Source organism: Dendrobates tinctorius, unplaced genomic scaffold (genome assembly GCF_039654945.1).
Source record: "Dendrobates tinctorius isolate UK_male_01 unplaced genomic scaffold, ASM3965494v1 ptg000062l, whole genome shotgun sequence".
NCBI classification, from domain to species: Eukaryota; Metazoa; Chordata; class Amphibia; order Anura; family Dendrobatidae; genus Dendrobates; species Dendrobates tinctorius.
The window spans coordinates 26667742-26685723 of record NW_027361730.1 but is presented as its reverse complement, the minus strand read 5'-3'; the positions used below and the strand labels follow the sequence as shown (position 1 = coordinate 26685723).

Genomic DNA, 17982 nt, shown 5'->3' with positions numbered 1-17982 from the left:
AGAAGAAGATGTGCTGTCCTGTTGATGGCCAGACTCCATGGCTGTGAGTATTGCTGCTGCTGTTGCTGCTGCCAGTGATGCCATTTCTGCTGCTGCTGCTGCTGCATCTCTTTGGCGGCTGTTGAATAAAGAGAAACAAAGGGCTAATGAATATCTTGATATTCCATGGCCCTAGTTTGGAGGAATGGGGGATTTGATAATTACCGTCTCTCATCTGCTGCTGGACTCCCCTCCTCAGCATGTTCCATTTGCTGCTCCATTTGTGGTGGTGCTGATGGTGCTGCTGCTGCTGCAGATGTCTGCTGCCTTCTCCTGCTCCTGGTTCTTGGCTTGGGTGGCATGTTGGGTGTGGCTGAGGGTCCCATTGTCTTGCTTTTATATATCTCCTGTGGGCAGAGCTACTGAGCATGCTCAGACCAAAAAACCGGATCCGGCCGCCGGATCCGGCTTTCACCGGGTCCGGCGCATTGCGGCGCTCATAGGCTTTCATTGTTTGAAAAAGCCGGACGCGCCGGATTCGGCGTGTCCGGCTTTTTCGCCAGAGACAAAAAACGTTACAGTAGCCGTTTTTTCCAGACGCCGGATCGCGACACATTGCCGGATCCGGCGAAAACCGGATGAAACGCATGGCCATCCGGCGCGATCCGGCGCAAATGCAAGTCAATGGGGGGGAAACCGGATCCGGCATTGCATTTCGCCGGATCCGGTTTCTGTCAAAAGCGCCGGATCGCGCCTGACGGCGAAAACCTGATGTGTGAAAGAGGCCTAATACAATTTTTATATAAAAAGTGTTTTTATTTTGTACACTGAGCTATAGCTTCACATTTGGAAACACACTTTCATTAATGAACAATACAGCAAAAAATATTATTCCCTAATCCATTATCAATATGCATGCAGTGTGAATGTGTTTCTTGTAGTATGAATGTGTTTAACCCCTTCCCGACATATGATATACAGTTACGTCATATGCTGGGTCCCTGATTTTGATGCGGATTCACAAGCCAAGCAAGCATGTTTCCCAGCAGAAGATGGCTGTGTTATTCAGCCATCATCTGCATCTAACAGCCGTGCGTGGATCAGAGCTCCATCCAAGGCTGTTAAGCTTTAAAGGCCTCTGGCAATCTCTGACAGTGGAATTTAATGTGTGCTGGCAGAGAGGCGCCCCATTCTATGTACCGATAGGGTGCGTCACTGATATAATTGTGGGACGCTGATGGGTTGCGATCCATCCATGCCAGTCTTGACGGTACTCTTGTAGCAGGCTTTCATAGGAGAGCATGATTTTCGCTATACATAGCAATACTTTGATACAATGGTATTGCTGTGTATAATAAGAGCAATCAGACAATTGCAAGTTCAAGTCCCCTAAGTAGACTAATAAGTACAGCAGAAAGTGAAAAAAAGCTTTCAATAATATAAAAAAAAATAAAAGTTCAAATCACCCTTTTTTACCCCCATTAAAAATAAAGAAAAAATACATACGTATATTTGGTATTGCTATGTCTGATCTATCAAAATATAAAATAAATTACTCCGACTGATAAATGGCGTAATGAAAAAAAATAGAAATGCCAGAATTACATAGAATCATAGAATGTTAGAGTTGGAAGGAACCTCCAGGGTCATCATGTCCAAGCCCCTGCTCAATGCAGGGATTCACTAAACCATCCCAGACAGATGTCTGTCCAGCCTCTGTTTGAAGACTTCCATTGAAGGAGAACTCACCACCTCTCGTGGCAGCCTTTTCCACTCATTGATCACTCTCACTGTCAAAAAGTTTTTTCTAATATCTAATCTGTATCTTCTCCCTTTCAGTTTCATCCCATTGCTTCTCTTGTTTCCATGGGCAAATGAGAATAATGATCCCTCTACACTGTGACATCCCTTCAGATATTTGTAGGCAGCTATTAAGTCTCCTGTTAGCCTTCTTTTTTGCAAGCTAAACATTCCCAGATCCTTTAACCATTCCTCATAGAATACAGGACATTACATTTTTTTTGGCCGCTGCATTACTGCAATAATGAAACGGGTTAGGCGATCAAAACATCCCTAGCCACACGTAGGCCTGGTTACTGCCACACCTGTTCTTAATCAAGAAATCACTTAAATAGAACCTGTCTGAAAAAGTTATGTAAACCAAAAGAACCTCAAAAGCTAGACATCATGCATTTCTAAAGCTTTGGGACTCCAGCGAACCATAGTGAAAGCCATTATCCACAAATGGCAAAAACATGGAACAGCGGTGAACCTTCCCAGGAGTGACCGACCAATCAAAATTACCCCAAGAACACAACTCATTCAAGAGGTCTTGCATTGAGGCCGGCTGTCAGTCAAAGACGAGAGACTGGTTGTAGCGGTGACTGAACTTGTGCTATTGCCACCCCGTGACTAAAACCTGAATGCTGGTAGTGGGAATAAAGTTAATTTTCTCCCCACAGCGCGTGGTTATGTGCTGGCACTGGGCAGGTTAATAATGCTATTAACCTGCAGATTAACCGAATATCTGCAGGTTAATGGAGTTTTTTCTGATGACAGGTTCTCTTTAAAAGGAGCATATTTCTGCCGTGCGTCACCACCAGAAATGTTACTCTAGTTAAAGACTGAAGTACATTTCTGGTGCAAATTAGTGGCATAAACCTTGATGATTTGTCCTTTCTCCCTTCTCTGAGTCCCTTCTCCTTCTTACAGACATAACTTCCTTACATTTCACAGATGCTGCTGTCACTTTATATAACACCACAATAACAGCAGCACTCTATTCGGCCGCCCCCCTCACGCACAGCAAAATTTGTACAAGCAACAAGCAACCCTGGCTGACCAGCCTGACCAAAGAACTGAGACAAGCGTCCAGGGTTCCTGAGCGGAGATGGAAGAGATCCCGTTCTGTTGAGCACTTTATCGCATACAAGCAGTCCCTTGCCAGCTTCAAGTCCACGCTCACTGCCACAAAACAAACTTACCTCATCTCTCATATCCTCCCTGTCTAACAAACCTAAACAGTTTTTTAACACTTTTAATTCTCTATTCCATCACCCAGCACCTCCTCCCTCTCCTCTTATTTCTGCCTCTTTCTTTAAGCAAAAGATTGATAACATCAGAGAAAGCTTTGGCCCACAGCCCCCAATGCCCCTCCTCTTAACTGTTCAGCCCTGTTCTTCCAAAACCAGCTTCTCCACCATGAGAGAAGATCAGCTCTCCACCCTTCTGTCAAGATCACATATCACCACTTGCACACTTGACCCGCTCCCATCCCACCTCATCCCTATTCTCGCCACAGTCTTCATCCCAACCCTAACTCATCTCTTCAACCTTTCACTTGCAAATGGTGTCGTTCCCTCATCCATCAAACATGTCTCGATCACACCCATCCTCAAAAAGCCCTCCCTTGACCAATCCTCTGAGTCATGCTACCACCCGATGTCACTTCTGCCCTATGCCTCAAAACTACTGGAACAGCATGTCCATCTTGAACTGTCCTCAGCAGGGGTGAACCTAGCCTCTCTGCTGCCTGAGGCGAACAGCAAAATGAGGCCCCCCGCACACAAAGAAAATTTTAATATCTATCCTGTAAAACTGAGTACAATAGTGGACATTTTGATGTAGATACATAGGAAAAAAAAGATGTCCAAACACAAAGATGTCAGCTCCATCACACGTACATACAAGAACAGCACAGAAGTATCCAGAACAAGGGTCATTAATGGCAATAGTAGGCCTGGCACAGGGCCGGACTGGGACAAAAAAGCAGCCCTGCCACACAAATCCCACTAGCCCACAAAAAAATAACACTCATCAGCCCCGATCAGTGAATTTCTGCTATACTTTGTCATCCCTTCATCCCTCTCTTAAAGGAGTTATTTGAAGAGCTACATGTGAATGGCACCACAGTGCGTATGATTGACCACAGCTCCATTTACATGGTGCTCTTCAAAGCTACGTTTCCCAGGATTACGGGGGTCCCAGCGATCAGATCCACAACAAACAGAAAGTCATCCCCTATCCCCACATAATGCTCCATACAGTTTTATGGGCCCCATATATTACTGCATACAGTATTATGGGCCCCATATAATGCTCCATTCAGTATAATGGGCCCCATATATTACTTCAGACAGTATAATGGGCCCCATATATTACTTCATACAGTACAGTGGGCCCCTTATATTACTTCGTACAGTATAATGGGCCCCATATATTGCTCCATACAGTATAATGGGCACCATATATTACTTCATACAACATAATGGGCCCCATACACCGCTGCTCTGGTCTCCTCAGTGTATTCTGATCCTCTGCATTGCTTGGCACAGGGACATCATTATCTTTACTTGCATAATTGTTCACTTGGACTGATAGTAATAGTGATTTGTTTGTACCCTGCTGTCTGGGGCTGGCCCACTTTCTGGGGTTGCTCAGGGCATATGATTATACACCAGTAAAAAGTATGAGAGGCTCAATGTGACCAGTGCCACCTAGTTTCCTACCCCTCTTATTGTACTGGTACTGTGGGCACACTGACTGCTACTGAGGAAAAGAAAGAAAGAAAAGAGATAGAAAAAGAAATCAGAGAGAGAAAGAAAGAAAGAAAGAACAGAGAGAGAAAGAAAGAGGAGAAAGAAAGAAGAGAGAGAGAGAGAAAGAGGGGAAAGAAAGAAAGAGAGAAAGAAAGGAAGAAAGAAACAGAGAGAAAGAACAGAGCGAGAAAGAAAGAGGGGACAGAAAAAAGAACAGAGAGAAAAAAGAAAGAGAGGAAAGAAAGAAAGCACAGAGAGGGAGAGAGAAATAAAGAGGAGAAAGAAAGAAAGAGAAAGAAAGAGGGGAAAGAAAGAAAGAGAAAGAGGGGAAAGAAAGAACAGAGAGAGAAAGAAAGAAAAAGGAAAGGAGAAAGAACAGAGAGAGAAAGAAGGAAAGAGAAAGAAAGAGGGGAAAGAAAGAAACAACAGAGAGAGAAAGAAAGGGGAAAGAAAGAAAGAGCAGAGAGAAAGAAAGAGGGGACAGAAAAAAAGAACAGAGAGAGAAAAAAGAGAGGGGAAAGAAAGAACAGAGAGGGAGAGAGAAAGAAAGAGGGGGAAACAAAGAACAGAGAGAGAAAGAAAGAGGAGAAACAAAGAACAGAGAGAGAAAGAAATAAAGAACAGAGAGCGAGAGAAAGAAAGAAAGAAAGAAAGAAAGAAAGAAAGAAAGAGGGGAAAGAAAGGAAGAACAGAGAGAGAAAGATTAGAGAGAGAAAGAAAGATTAGAAAGAGAAAGAAAAAGAGGGGAAAGAAAAAGAAAGAACAGAGCAAATGAAAGAAGAGAGAAAGAGAAAGAGGGGAAAGAAAGAACAGAAAAAAAAGAAAGAAAAAGGGGAAAGAAAGAACAGAGAGAAAGAAAGAAGAAAGAAAAAGAACAGAGAGAGAATGAAAGAGTGGACAGAAAAAAGAACAGAGAGAGAAAAAAGAAAGAGGAGAAAGAACAGAGAGGGAGAGAGAAAGAAAGAGGGGAAATAAATAAAAAACAGAGAGAGAAAGAAAGAAAGAAAGAAGGGAAAGAAAGAACAGAGGGCGAAAGAAGAAAGAGGGGAAAGAAAGAAAGAACAAAGAGAGAAAGAAAGATGGGAAAGAAAGAAAGAACATAGAGAGAAAGAACAGAGAGAAAAGAACAGAGAGAGAGAAAGAGAGGAAAGAAAGAAAGAAAGAACAGAGAGAGAAATAAAGAACAGAGAGAGAGAAAGGAAGAACAGAGAGAGAAAGAAAGAACAGAGAGAGAAAGAAAAAACTGAGAAAAAGAAAGATTAGAGAGAGAAAGAAAGAGGGGAAAGAAAGAAAGAACAGAGCGAAAGAAAGAACAGAGAGAGAAAGGAAGAGGGGAAAGAAAGAACAGAGAGAAAGAAAGAAAGAAGAGAGAGAGAAAGAAAGGAAAGAAAGAAAGAACAGAGAAAGAGAAAGAAAAAAAGAAAGATTAGAGAGAGAAAGAAACAGAGAGAGAAAGAAAGAAAGATTCTATAAAGACACTGTAGCAGTCCGGCTCCCATTGTAGTGCCCACCTGAGCCTCCTGATGCCGGACATATCATGATCCGCACACATGGCTGGCATCCCCGAGTCCAAGGCGATCCCATTGTCTGCGCTGTCGGAGGACACGGTGATGGATCTGAAGCATTCCCTGAAGTGCCTCCATGGTTCCGTCACAATCTCCTCCCGAAATTACCTAATTTCCGGTCAGCTTCTAGCACGTCCCTTCCGGTGGAACGTCACGTGCAAATATTAAAGTATTCTTCGGGGCTCCGCCGTGTACTCCTGTGTCTGCGGGAAAAGTAAGCTCCCGGCTGGGGCAGTGGGGCAGACTCTCTCTCAAAATCGGGACTGTCCCACTGGGAGGTATGAATGCTACCCACCATACACCTTGTACACACACAGTTCCGCTTTTTATGTCTCGTACACACACGGCTCAGCTCTGTACACCTCGCACACACACGGTTCCACTCAGTAAACATATGGCTCCACTCCGTAAACCTCGTACACGTGGCCATGCTCTGTACACCTTGTACACACATGGCTCCACTCCATAAACCTTGTACACATGCAGCTTTGCTCCATACACCTCGTACACACGCGTTTCTGCTTCGTACACCTCCCACACTTGCGGCTCCGCTCCATACACACGCTGCTTCACTCCGTACACACACGGCTCTGCTCCGCTCTGAACACACATGGCTCAGCTCCGTACACACTCACTCCATTTTGTACGCCCTATACACACAACTCCACTCCGTACAACCAGTACACACGCGGCTCCGCTCCGTACACCCCATACACACGCAGCACTGCTCTGTACACCGCGGACACACGCGGCTCAACTTCTTACGCCTCATACACACGCGGCTCCGCTCTGTACACCTCATACACACGCGGCTCCGTTCCGCACACCCCGTACACACGGCTCTGTTCCGTTGATCTCGTACACACACGGCTCTGCTCCGTACACCTTTTACACATCTCCGCTGTGTACACCTCTTATACACACACGGCTCTGCTCTGTACACATCTCCGCTCCGTACACCTCGTACATGCGTGGCTCTGCTCCGTACACCTCGTACACATGCGGCTCCTCTCCGTACACATCGAACACACAAGGCTCTGCTCCGTACACATCTCCGCTCCGTACACACACAGCTCTGCTCCGTACACCTCGTACACATCTCTGCTCCGTACACCTCGTACATATGCGGCTCTGCTTCATACACCTCGTACACACACACAGCTCCGCTCTGTACACATATCCGCTCCGTACACCTCGTACACATGCGGCTCCGCTCCGTACACCTCGTACACACACGGCTCTGCTCCCTACACATCTCCGCTCCGTACACTCATGGCTCTGCTCTGTACACATCTCTGCTCCGTACACCTCGTACACGTGCGGCCCCGCTCTGTACACCTGCGGCTCCACTCTGTACACCTTGTACACACACACGGCTCCGCTCCGTACACATCTCTGCTCCGTGCACCTCGTACACGTGCAGCTCCGCTCTGTACACCTCGTACACGCACGGCTCTGCTCCGTACACCTCGTACACGCGCAGCTCTGCTCCGTACACCTCGTACACGTGCGGCTCCACTCCGTACACCTCACACACGCAGCTGTGCTCCGTACACCTTGTACACGTGCGGCTCCGCTCCGTACACCTCGCACATGCGTGGCTCCGCTCCGTACACCTCGCACACACATGTCTCTGCTCCGCTACATCCACCCTGTAAACCCCCCCGACACCACACATAAACTTCCCTGATCCAGCATGATGACAGCCAGCACAGCAGAGTCAAGTATACACTGAGGCTGTGCGCACAGGACCTGTAATGAGGTCACAGGAGGGGAGGAGTCAGGGGTCACATGATCAGGGGGCCCTGACTCCTTCCCTCCTCTGACCTCATCAATTACAAGCCTCTGCACGCTACCAGTAGCACCAGCGTGCAGAGGCTAAATTGTAGGTGCTGCGGGTAGCAGAGCGCATAATGCAGTCCCCTGTGCATGGCAGCTGGCTGCCGCCTGAGGCAACAGGCTCAAATGGCCTCATTATAAGTGCACCACTGACCAATCAAAATTCATTAGATAGGTTTTGTATGCTTTTAACTATGGCATAATTGCCGAATAAAGTCCTTTTTGTTATTCCTTTTGGTGCGCCACACTCCTCTTTTGCCTCAATGCTGTGTTTTCCAGCGTTTGTGTGCACCCACCTGCTTTGCTAATTGGGCGCTAAACCTATTTGGTTTTCTATTTGGATCCTTTGGAAGCTCGCATACTCCTCTCTCCTGCATTGACTTATATACTCAGTTTACAAATTCTTAAGAGATATAGAGGTGACACCATAGGGCATATTATATTTTTTTTCAAATAATTTTTGCTTCCTCGTTGGCATAGCTTCGGCAGATTCGTTGCCGCTTGTTGCAGCAGTGGTTAATACCCCTGGGTGGGAGCACCAGGTGTAACTGCTTATTGGCTGTTGTTTATTTAGTGTATGATGATATCTTAGACCTAATGAGGCTGGTGTAGGTGTACTCAGTTTGAAAATCTCTGTAAGGATGGATGTATAATCCTGAAATAAAAATGAGCAGCTATAGCAGGATTCATAAAATGCTCGTTATATCTGACAGAGAGAATTTTAGAAAGGATTACACTTTCAACAATTAAGCCTAATCACGTCTAAATCTGTGTAATAATGGGTACACCTTGTATTATGAAATTTGGTTACAGATCTTCTTTGAGTATTGATCCAGACAATCAAAATGAGGAGCGTAATGTGCAGAGTATACACTGAGGCTGTACGCACAGGACCTGTAATGAGGTCACAGGAGGGGAGCAGCCAATCCTCGTTAGTATAGTGGTGAGTATCCCCGCCTGTCACACGGGAGACCGGGGTTCGATTCCCCGACGGGGAGGTTTCTTATAGGGGGTTGGACCAGATGGCCCAGGAGGTCCCTTCCAACTCTACGATTCTATGTGCGAGTATATAGTAGCTACATCCCCTCTAGTGCTCTTTCAGTACAGCGGATTCCAGGCATTACATAAGCAACCACTCATCTGCAAACTGTCTTGAAATGCTACATTTTTCTTGCAGCATCCACAAAAAACACACCCTGAATAAATGACACCTTGGGGGGGTATCTCTCTACATACATACAGTACATTACAATGTTCTTACAAAGTAACTTTTTAGGAAGACTATCTATTTGTATAAAACTACTCTTCAGGAACGCAAGATGGTTCTTGAATTGAGTAGGTGTAGATTATGCAGAATAATTTGTATTTAATATTGAACCTTATCTGACAAAAAGAAACATTTGGGGAAATAAGATAACATAAAGAAGGGAGAGCTCCTACTCAAGCAGAACATCTGGCACTTGAGAATGTAAAAAGGCACTTAAAAAGCCATTAACCCCTTCCCACTGTAACCTGTTTTCACCTACCTGACAAACCCAAATTTTTCAATTAACAGTGTCATTTTATTTCGTAATAACCCTGGACTCATTCTATATATCCCAGTGGTTCTGAGAATATTTTTTGGTGACACATTGTAATTCATGATAGTAGTAAATTTAGGTTGATTTGATTTTAATTTTTCTATGAAAATATCAAAATTTTACAAAAATGTTGAAAAAAAATCACAATTTTTGAAGTTTGAATTGTTATGCTCTCAAAATAAATAGTCATACCGCACAAAATAACTAATAAATAACATTTACCACATGTCTATTTTATTGCAGAATCATTTTTTAAACATATATTTTTTGGCAGGAAGATAGAAGGGTTAAAAAATTTGCAGTGATTTTTCAATGTTCAATGACATTTACAAATCCTTTTTTTTTTAGGGACCACGTCACTATTGAAGTAACTTTGAGGGTCCTATATGTCAGAAAAACCCCAAACAAAATCCCATTGCACCCCTCGCGGTATTCAAAACCGCATTCAGGAAAATTGTTAACCCTTCAGGTACTTCACAGAAATAATGTGGTGGAAAACTCCAGTTTGGGCACACAGGAAGGGCTTGTAAGGGAAGGAGCGCTATTTGGTTTTTGAAACACAGATTTGTCTGGAACAGACTGAGAATGCCATGTCACACTTGAAGAGCCCTTTGATGCCAAAACATAAGAAAACCCCTCAAAGTGACCTCATTTTGGGAACGACACCCCTCAGAGAGTTGTTCTAGGTGTGTGATGACCATCTTGAACTCACAGAGGTTTCCCAGAATTTTAAAAAATTGGACTGTAAAAATGAAAAATTATTTTTTTTCCACAAAAATGTTGCATTAGCCTCAAACATTACATTTTCACAAGGATAATAGGATAATTTGCACAACAAATTGTGTGGCCCATTTTCTCCTGAGTATGCTGATGCCCTATATGGGGGGGGACTACTGCATAAGCACACAGCAGGGCTAAGAAAAGAAAGGAGCGCTATTTGACTTTTTGGGTACAGATTTGGCGAGAGTAAATTGTGGATGCCATTTTGCACTTGAATAGTCGCTATAGTGCTAAAACAGCATACAACACCCATTGTGACCCCATTTTGAAAGCTATACTCCAACCCTCAAGGAATTTATCTAGGCGTTGGTAACCATCTTGAACCCACAGGTGCTTCCCAGAAATTTAATACATTTGACTGTAAAAATTAAAAATTGGACAGCACAATTGCTATAGCCCAAAATGTTTCCTTTTCGTAGCCCTGCTTTAATTTTCAAAAGGATAACAGGAGAAAATGGACTGCACAATTTGTGTTAATTTCTCCTGACTATACTGATGCCCAACATGTGGTTGGAATCTAGAGTTTGGGCACAAAGCAGAGCTTATAAGGGAAGGAGCGCTATTTGATTTTTGACAGCAGATTTGGCCAGAATTTACTGCATTTGCCATGTCGTCACATTTGAAGAGCTTCTCAGGTGCCAAAGCAGCAGAAACTTTTAAAAAGTGAGCCCATTTGGTAAACTTCAACCCTCAAGGAATTTAGCTAGAGAAATTTTATCTAGAAAGGATTCAAAAAGATATAAATAAACTGGAGCAGTGGGCAGCAACTAACAGAATGGTTTTTAACAGGGAAAAATGCAAAGTACTACATCTGGGCAATAAAAATGAAAAAAGCATATACAGAGTGGGAGGAATAGGGCTAAGCAACAACAGCACATGTGAAAAAGACTTGGGTATACTAATAGATCACAGACTGAATATGAGTCAACAGTGTGATGCAGCAGCAAAAAAGGCAAATGCAATTCTAGGATGTATTAACAGAAGCATACAGTCTAGATCACGTGAAGTCATTATTGCCCGCTACTCCTCTTTGGTCAGACCTCATCTGGAATACTGTGTCCAGTTTTGGGCACCACACTTTAAAAAAGATATCAACAAACTGGAGCAAGTTCAGAAAAGAGCGACCAGAATGGTCACCGGTCTGCAAACCCTGTCTTATGAGGAAAGGTTGCATGATTTGGGAATGTTTAGCTTGCAAAATAGAAGACTGAGAGGAGACTTAATAGCTGTCTACAAATATCTCAAGGGCTGTCACATTGTAGAAGGATCAACTTTATTCTCATTTGCACAAGGAAAGACTAGAAGCAATCGGATGAAACTGAATGGGAAGAGACACAGATTAGATATTAGAAAAAACTTTTTGACAGTTAGAGTGATCAATGAGTGTAACAGGCTGCCACGAGAAGTAGTGAGTTCTCCTTCAATGGAAGTCTTCAAACAGAAGCTGGACAGACATCTCTCTGGGATGATTTAGCGAATCCTGCTTTGAGCAGGGGGTTGGACCGATGGTCCAGGAGGACCCTTCCAACTCTACGATTCTATGATTCTATGATCTATCTGTTTTGTGAACATTTTGAACTCACAGGTGCTTCACAGAATTTTAAAACATTAGAACATAAAATTAAAAATTAGGTTTTTGTTTTAACAAAAATGTTGCTTTAGCCACAAAGTTTTCAAATTTACAAGGTGTAAAGCTAGCGCTCACTGAGTGCGTTGGGGACACTCACTTGGCTGTGATATTGAGGCACACAGGAACACTTTCATTTAAAACAGTCCAATGCAGTTTATTATGGCATCATAACCCGCACCGTAAGCCATGTTATACTTCACAGACTTACACATAGTCCATAACATTTTTCAACATATGGCTTTTCCTTGCAGTCCCTAAACACGCTGGACCTTATCACTGTCCAGTTACCGTGGGTGACCGCACGCCGTACAGTTCATTAATGTCCATAGAATATCACAGGCACCAACAGTTATATCCCCATGTCCGGGTTACCACGCAGGAGCCCCGGCTGCAGATGCCGACTCTGTCAGTTCTCTCTTTCCCAGGGAAGCTGCCGAACTGGTATCACCATCCTGGACAACGCCTTGCTTACCAAGCCAGTCCAGATCCACAGATGGACGGTAGCTCCCCCAATGCAGTGCCGTCTCTGACTCTGCAAACACGTGGCCACTCCGGGTGCTATTCAGGATGTCCGTACCCTCCGGGGACCGTTCAACACATAGGCCTCACCGGGTGCTATTCAGGGATCCGATCCTACTCCCAGGATCTCCCAACACGCTGGCCTCACCAGGTCCAGGGCCTCAGCGGGTGCTATTCAGGACGTCCGTCCCCTCCTGAGACCGTCCAACACTCACGCCTCACCGGGTGCTATTCAGGGATCCAATCCTACTCCCAGGATCTCCCAACACTGACCCTCCAGGAACTTGCACCCTGAACCATTCAGGTACACACTCTCTCTCCATGTGACCCACCCTGGTCACATTATATGGTCCGTAACCACACCCACAGGTGAGGTATGGATCACATGGTCATGACCTCACTACAGGTCCTATTGCACACAGCCACACACACACACAGGCTTTACTCTGGGTGTTCAGACACACACCCCTGGGTGGGTTTGTAGGTTTACTGGTCCCACCCATCTCAACAAGTCACCTGGAAGCTTCCCTAATACACAGTAACAAACCCTCAGCAGTACCTCTGCTGATCAATACACGTTCCAGCTTCCATCACAGGGCCACCCACCCTGTGATACATATCAGTCATTTACAATCCTGCCGCTCATCATTTCCCCATTACAATATAGGAAACGCCTGCATGCATGTCCTGGGAAGGCCATACAGCGCCCCCTAGCTGTCACAGGGGTCACTGCATCACAAAGGGTAAGAGGACAAAATGGACAACCCTATTTGTTGAGCAATTTTTCCTGAGTATGCCGTTGCCCCATGTGTGGGGGAAAACTGTTTGGACTTTTTGAACAAAGATTTGGCAAGAATATCCTGCGGCGCCATGTCGCATTTGAAGAGCCGATATGGTGCCAAAATAGCAAAAACCCTCTACACATTTTGGAAATTACACCTCTTGAGTAATTTGTCTAGGGGTGTAGTGAGCATTTTAAAAATGTAAAAGATAGAAACAATGGAAAGGGAGTGGCACTCATCACTAGTATGTGTATTAACAGCACTTTATTCGGTCGTTACATGATGAGCAAAGACATAGGAATGAATGAGGGCCAGCTGTTTTGTGTAAACTGTGCGTCTTCCGGTTCTTATATCATCAAGTACACACCCCTTATATACTCTAATCCCAACACAACATATTAGTGAAAATTATACTTATATTCTCACCACTAAAATGTTGTTTTAGCCCCAAGTTTTTAATTTTCAAAAGAGGAAACCAGAGAAAATTAAACACATAATTTGTTAGACAATTTATCCTGAGTAAGCCAATCCCCCAAATCTTGTTAGAAACTTCTTTTCATACACAGTACAATTCATAGGGAAGGAGCTCCATATGGAAATGCAGATTTCTCTGGAATGGTTTGCAGGTGTCAGGTCAATTGGCAGAGCCCCTGAGGTGCCAGAAAGGCAGAACTATCTACAGTATAAGTGACCCATTTTACAAACTGCACCCGTCAGTGAATACATCTAGTGATGCAGTGAGGATATTTACATCACAGGTGCAGAGGCGTATCCAGGGGGGGCAGCTGGAGCATTTGCCCTAGGCGCAGCCAGCAGGGGGGCGCCGTCGGGCCTCCTAATGCGGCGGTCCGCAGTGTCTCCCCCCGCGGCTGCATTCTGCCGCCCCCCCTGTCCTGTAAGTCGGCGGTTCTCTGTGTCAGCTGTCAAGCTGACAGCCGGCGCAGAGAAGCTGCAGCGCTGGCTCCCAGGGAACAATTGTACTGGCATCTATACAGACACGAGTACAATTGAAGCTCTGACCGCTGGGTCAGAGCGACGTCAACAGCATGATCATGTCATGTGATCGCGCTGCTGACGTCACTCGCAGGCGCCCAGGACGCTGGTGGTAAGTGTGCTCCACTCTGGAGCTGAAGAACCACCGAAGATTAAGGGGGGGCACTTTATGTGTGAGGAGAATTGGCGTGGAGATGGGGGTGTTATTTAATGGATGGGGGGCACTTTGCGTGTGGGGGCATTTAGAGTGGGGATGGGGGTTATTTAATGGATGGGGGCACTTTATTTGTGTGGGGGGCATTTAGAGTGGGGATGGGGGGGTTATTTAATGTGTGAGGAGAATTGGCATGGTGATGGGGGGTTATTTAATGGATGGGGGCACTTTATGTGTGTGTGGGGCATTTAGAGTGGGGATGGGGGGGTTATTTAATGGATGGGGGAACTTTATGTGTGTGGGGGCATTTAGAGTGGGGATGGGGGGTTATTTAATGTGTGAGGAGAATTGGCATGGGGATGGGGGGTTATTTAATGGATGGGGGCACTTTATGTGGGGGGGGATTTAGAGTGGGGGCAGGGGGGTTATTTAATGTGTGAGGGGAATTGGCGTGCGGCTGGGGGGTTATTTAATGTGTGGGGGCATTTGGAGTGGGGATGGGGGGTTATTTAATGTAAGGGGGGATTTAGAGTGGGGATTGGGGGTTATTTAATGTGTGTGGGCATTTGGAATGGGGATGGGGTTATTTAATGTGTGTGGGCATTTGGAGTGGGATGGGGGTTATTTAATGTGTGGGGGCATTTGGAGTAGGGATGGGCGTTATTTAACATATGGGGGAATGGGGGAATTTAGAGTGGGGATGGGGGGTTATTTAATGTGTGTGGGCATTTGGAGTGGGGATGGGGGGTGCCAAATGTGTGGGGGGAATTGGCATGGGGATGGGGGGTGCTTAATATGTGGGGAGATTTGGAGGGGGGATTTAATGTGTGTGGGGGATTTGAAGTGGGGATGGGGGATTTAATGTGTGTTGGGAGATTTGAGGACACAATGAAGATTATGTATGTAAGAGGAAACAGTATGGGGGTGAGTGAGGGGGATGGGTGCAGACAGTATGAGGAGCGACCGGGTAAATGTATGTGGACACAGTATGGGGAGTGAGGGTGATGGGATGTGTGCAGACAGTATGGGGAGTCAGGGGTATGTGTGAGCAGACAGTATAGAGAGTGAGGGGGTAAATATATGAGGAGACAGTATGGTGAACAGGTGGGATGTTAGCGGAGACAGTATGAGGAGGGAGGGGAATAGCGTGAGGGGACAGTATATTGCAGATATTTTTATTTAGGAGCATTATAATGACACTTCTATCTTTAAGGGCATCGTGTGGAGATTTGCTGTAGAAGACCGGAGAAGATGGAAGTCTGCAGAGACGAGATGTGGATGAGAAAACTCATCATGGGGTCTGGACAAAAAGAAGAAAAGAAGAACGACTCCAGAGACGACGTCATCTATAAGGTACCTGGATGCAAATATTATTTGTGATACTGACTAATTCTCATGTTTTTATTTGTTAGGAGCATTAAAGGGGTTGTCCAGGTTTGTGTTGAGTCTGCAGTCATTCTATGTGACTGCAGACTTCTGAATTCTCACAGTGCTCACTGAACGATGATAGGATTGTCTCTTGCCGGTAATTTACATACATGCGGTCACATGCTGACTAGACATGTGTGGCCTCACTCAGTGAAAATGAACTGAGTGAGGCCAGGCACGTCTAGTCGGAATGGGGCCAGACGTATATAAATCACATGCTTGTGCTGACATGACCATATACTCTTGCCACCGGTACGGGAGAATCCTAAAAGTATGCAGTGCATTCGTTGTGATAATTCAGAAGCCTGCAATGTCAGGATTCAGCTCTGCAGGTTCCAGTAGTCATCACATGGACACTTCACTCATTTGCGATTTTCATACTTACGGTCCTGTGACAACGAGCTTCTCTTTCTGCTTTTCTCAGTTTTTCACTGAACATTGAGAGCATTAGGGAGAGCAGCTCGTCGGTACATGACAAAGTGTGCAAATCACATGTATGCTGGGGGGGGGGCGCCAAACCGAATTATTGCTCCCGGTGCCAGAAAGCCTAGATACATCTCTGCACAGGTGTGTCACAGAATTTTATAGCATTGGGTGGGGGAAGAAATAATAATTACATTTAATCTCTAAAATACTGTTCTAGCTACTTATTTTTCATTTTCAAAAGGGGAAAAGCCTAAAAATGGACCAATGATTTATTACACAATTTTTCCTGAACGTGGCAATACCCCATATGTGGCTTTACAGTACTGTTTGGCAAGACGGCAGGGATGAGGAGGGACGGAGCACTATTTGACTTTTGCGGCACAGGTTTTTCTCGAATACTTTGCGAACTCCATTTGCAGACCTTCTAAGTGTCAGAAGAGTAGAAACCCACTCAAGTGACCCCTTATTGGAGTTTACACCCCTCCTGGGAATTAATCTATGGGTGTAGTGACGATTTTTACTCTATGGATGTTTTCAGGAAACAAACAACCAGTGTAAGTTGCAGAGTAAAAATTGCAAATATGCTATTGTAGTGCCCAATACATTGTAGTGCCCAGCACATTTAATGCCCGACACATTGTGCCCAGCTTGCACTTCTGGAGTCACATACCAGTAAATTAAGTGGGAATGTTCCAAGGGGGATGTTGCATGAATCACCTATTTCAGAGATTAACATGGAATAAACAGAGTGGCTGTTCTGATTGGGGGGAATAAACTGAGGGGCTGTGCAGATGGGGTGAATAAACTGAGGGAAAGTGCAGATGGGGAAATAAACTGTGGGGCCGTGCAAAGAGGGGATAAAATGTGGTGCTGTGCAGATAAGCAGGAAATGAGGGGCTGCGCATTTGACATAAAATGATGAGATGTGTGTTTGAGCCATGAAATGAGGGGAAAAGCAAAGTATACTGTATGAGGAGCTGTGGCAACTATACTGTATATGGGGCTGTGGAGGTCTTTATACTAGGGGCTGTGGTTACCGTACTGGATAGGGGACTCTGGTGAATATCATACTGTTTGGGGTGTTATTTGCAGACCGTAATACTGTATGGGGTGTTGTGGGGATCATCATAGTGTATATGGGGGCTGTTTTGGATATCATACTATTTATGGGGGGCTGTGGTGGTGACCCTACTATATATTGGGAGGTTGTTGCGGAAATCATACCGTATGGGCAGCTGTGATGACCATCATAATGTGTATGGGGACAGTGTGAGGAGTGGCTACAATTTGGAAAGGGTACTGTGGTGAGCAGTATGAGGGCATAGTGTGAAAAGGGTCACAGAATGGATATGGAGAGGGGACAGCGTGAAATGGAAGAACAATATGAAGAGGGGTTAGCATGGCAGGGAGACAGTGTGGAGATATAGAAAGTGTAATTGAAAATTAGAGAGGGTACAGCCATGGTATAGGCCGTGGTTCATAAGGGCGCATAGTGTGGCGGTTATAGCTGACAATGACAGGCAGTATGGAGGCCATTTACCATAGGAGGCTTATTTAGGGTCATAATATGGGCAGATATTTTTATTCAAATGGCATTTTAATATGCTGCAAAAGACCGGAGAAGAGGGAGGTCTGCAGAGAAAAGCTGTGGATGTGAAAAGTCATCATGGAATCTAGACAAGATGGAGATGAGAAGAAAGAGACGACTGTAAGATGTAATCTATAAGGTAACTGGATGTAAATATTTATTTGTGATACTGACTAATGAT

General features: G+C 45.0%; 1 protein-coding gene, 1 long non-coding RNA gene and 1 other non-coding gene across 9 annotated transcripts in view; 2 read left to right on the top strand and 1 right to left on the bottom strand.

Moving 5' to 3' along the window:
• Window positions 1-17982, top strand: part of LOC141093021 (uncharacterized) — a 105885-nt gene that overhangs the window by 52726 nt on the left and 35177 nt on the right. Inside the window, exon 2 of one of the 4 annotated variants that reach the window (XR_012232969.1) lies at window positions 8735-8864. The exons of the other annotated variants lie outside the window; for them this stretch is intronic. This is a non-coding gene — a long non-coding RNA (uncharacterized lncRNA). The remainder of the gene's footprint in view (window positions 1-8734; window positions 8865-17982) is intronic. 4 annotated transcript variants of the gene reach the window in all.
• PARP6 (poly(ADP-ribose) polymerase family member 6) overlaps window positions 1-17982 on the bottom strand; it is a 131751-nt gene that overhangs the window by 104180 nt on the left and 9589 nt on the right. The gene's annotated exons all lie outside the window — the stretch shown is intronic.
• TRNAD-GUC (transfer RNA aspartic acid (anticodon GUC)) lies at window positions 8848-8919 on the top strand. The gene has a single exon. It is a non-coding gene; the product is annotated as a tRNA-Asp (tRNA).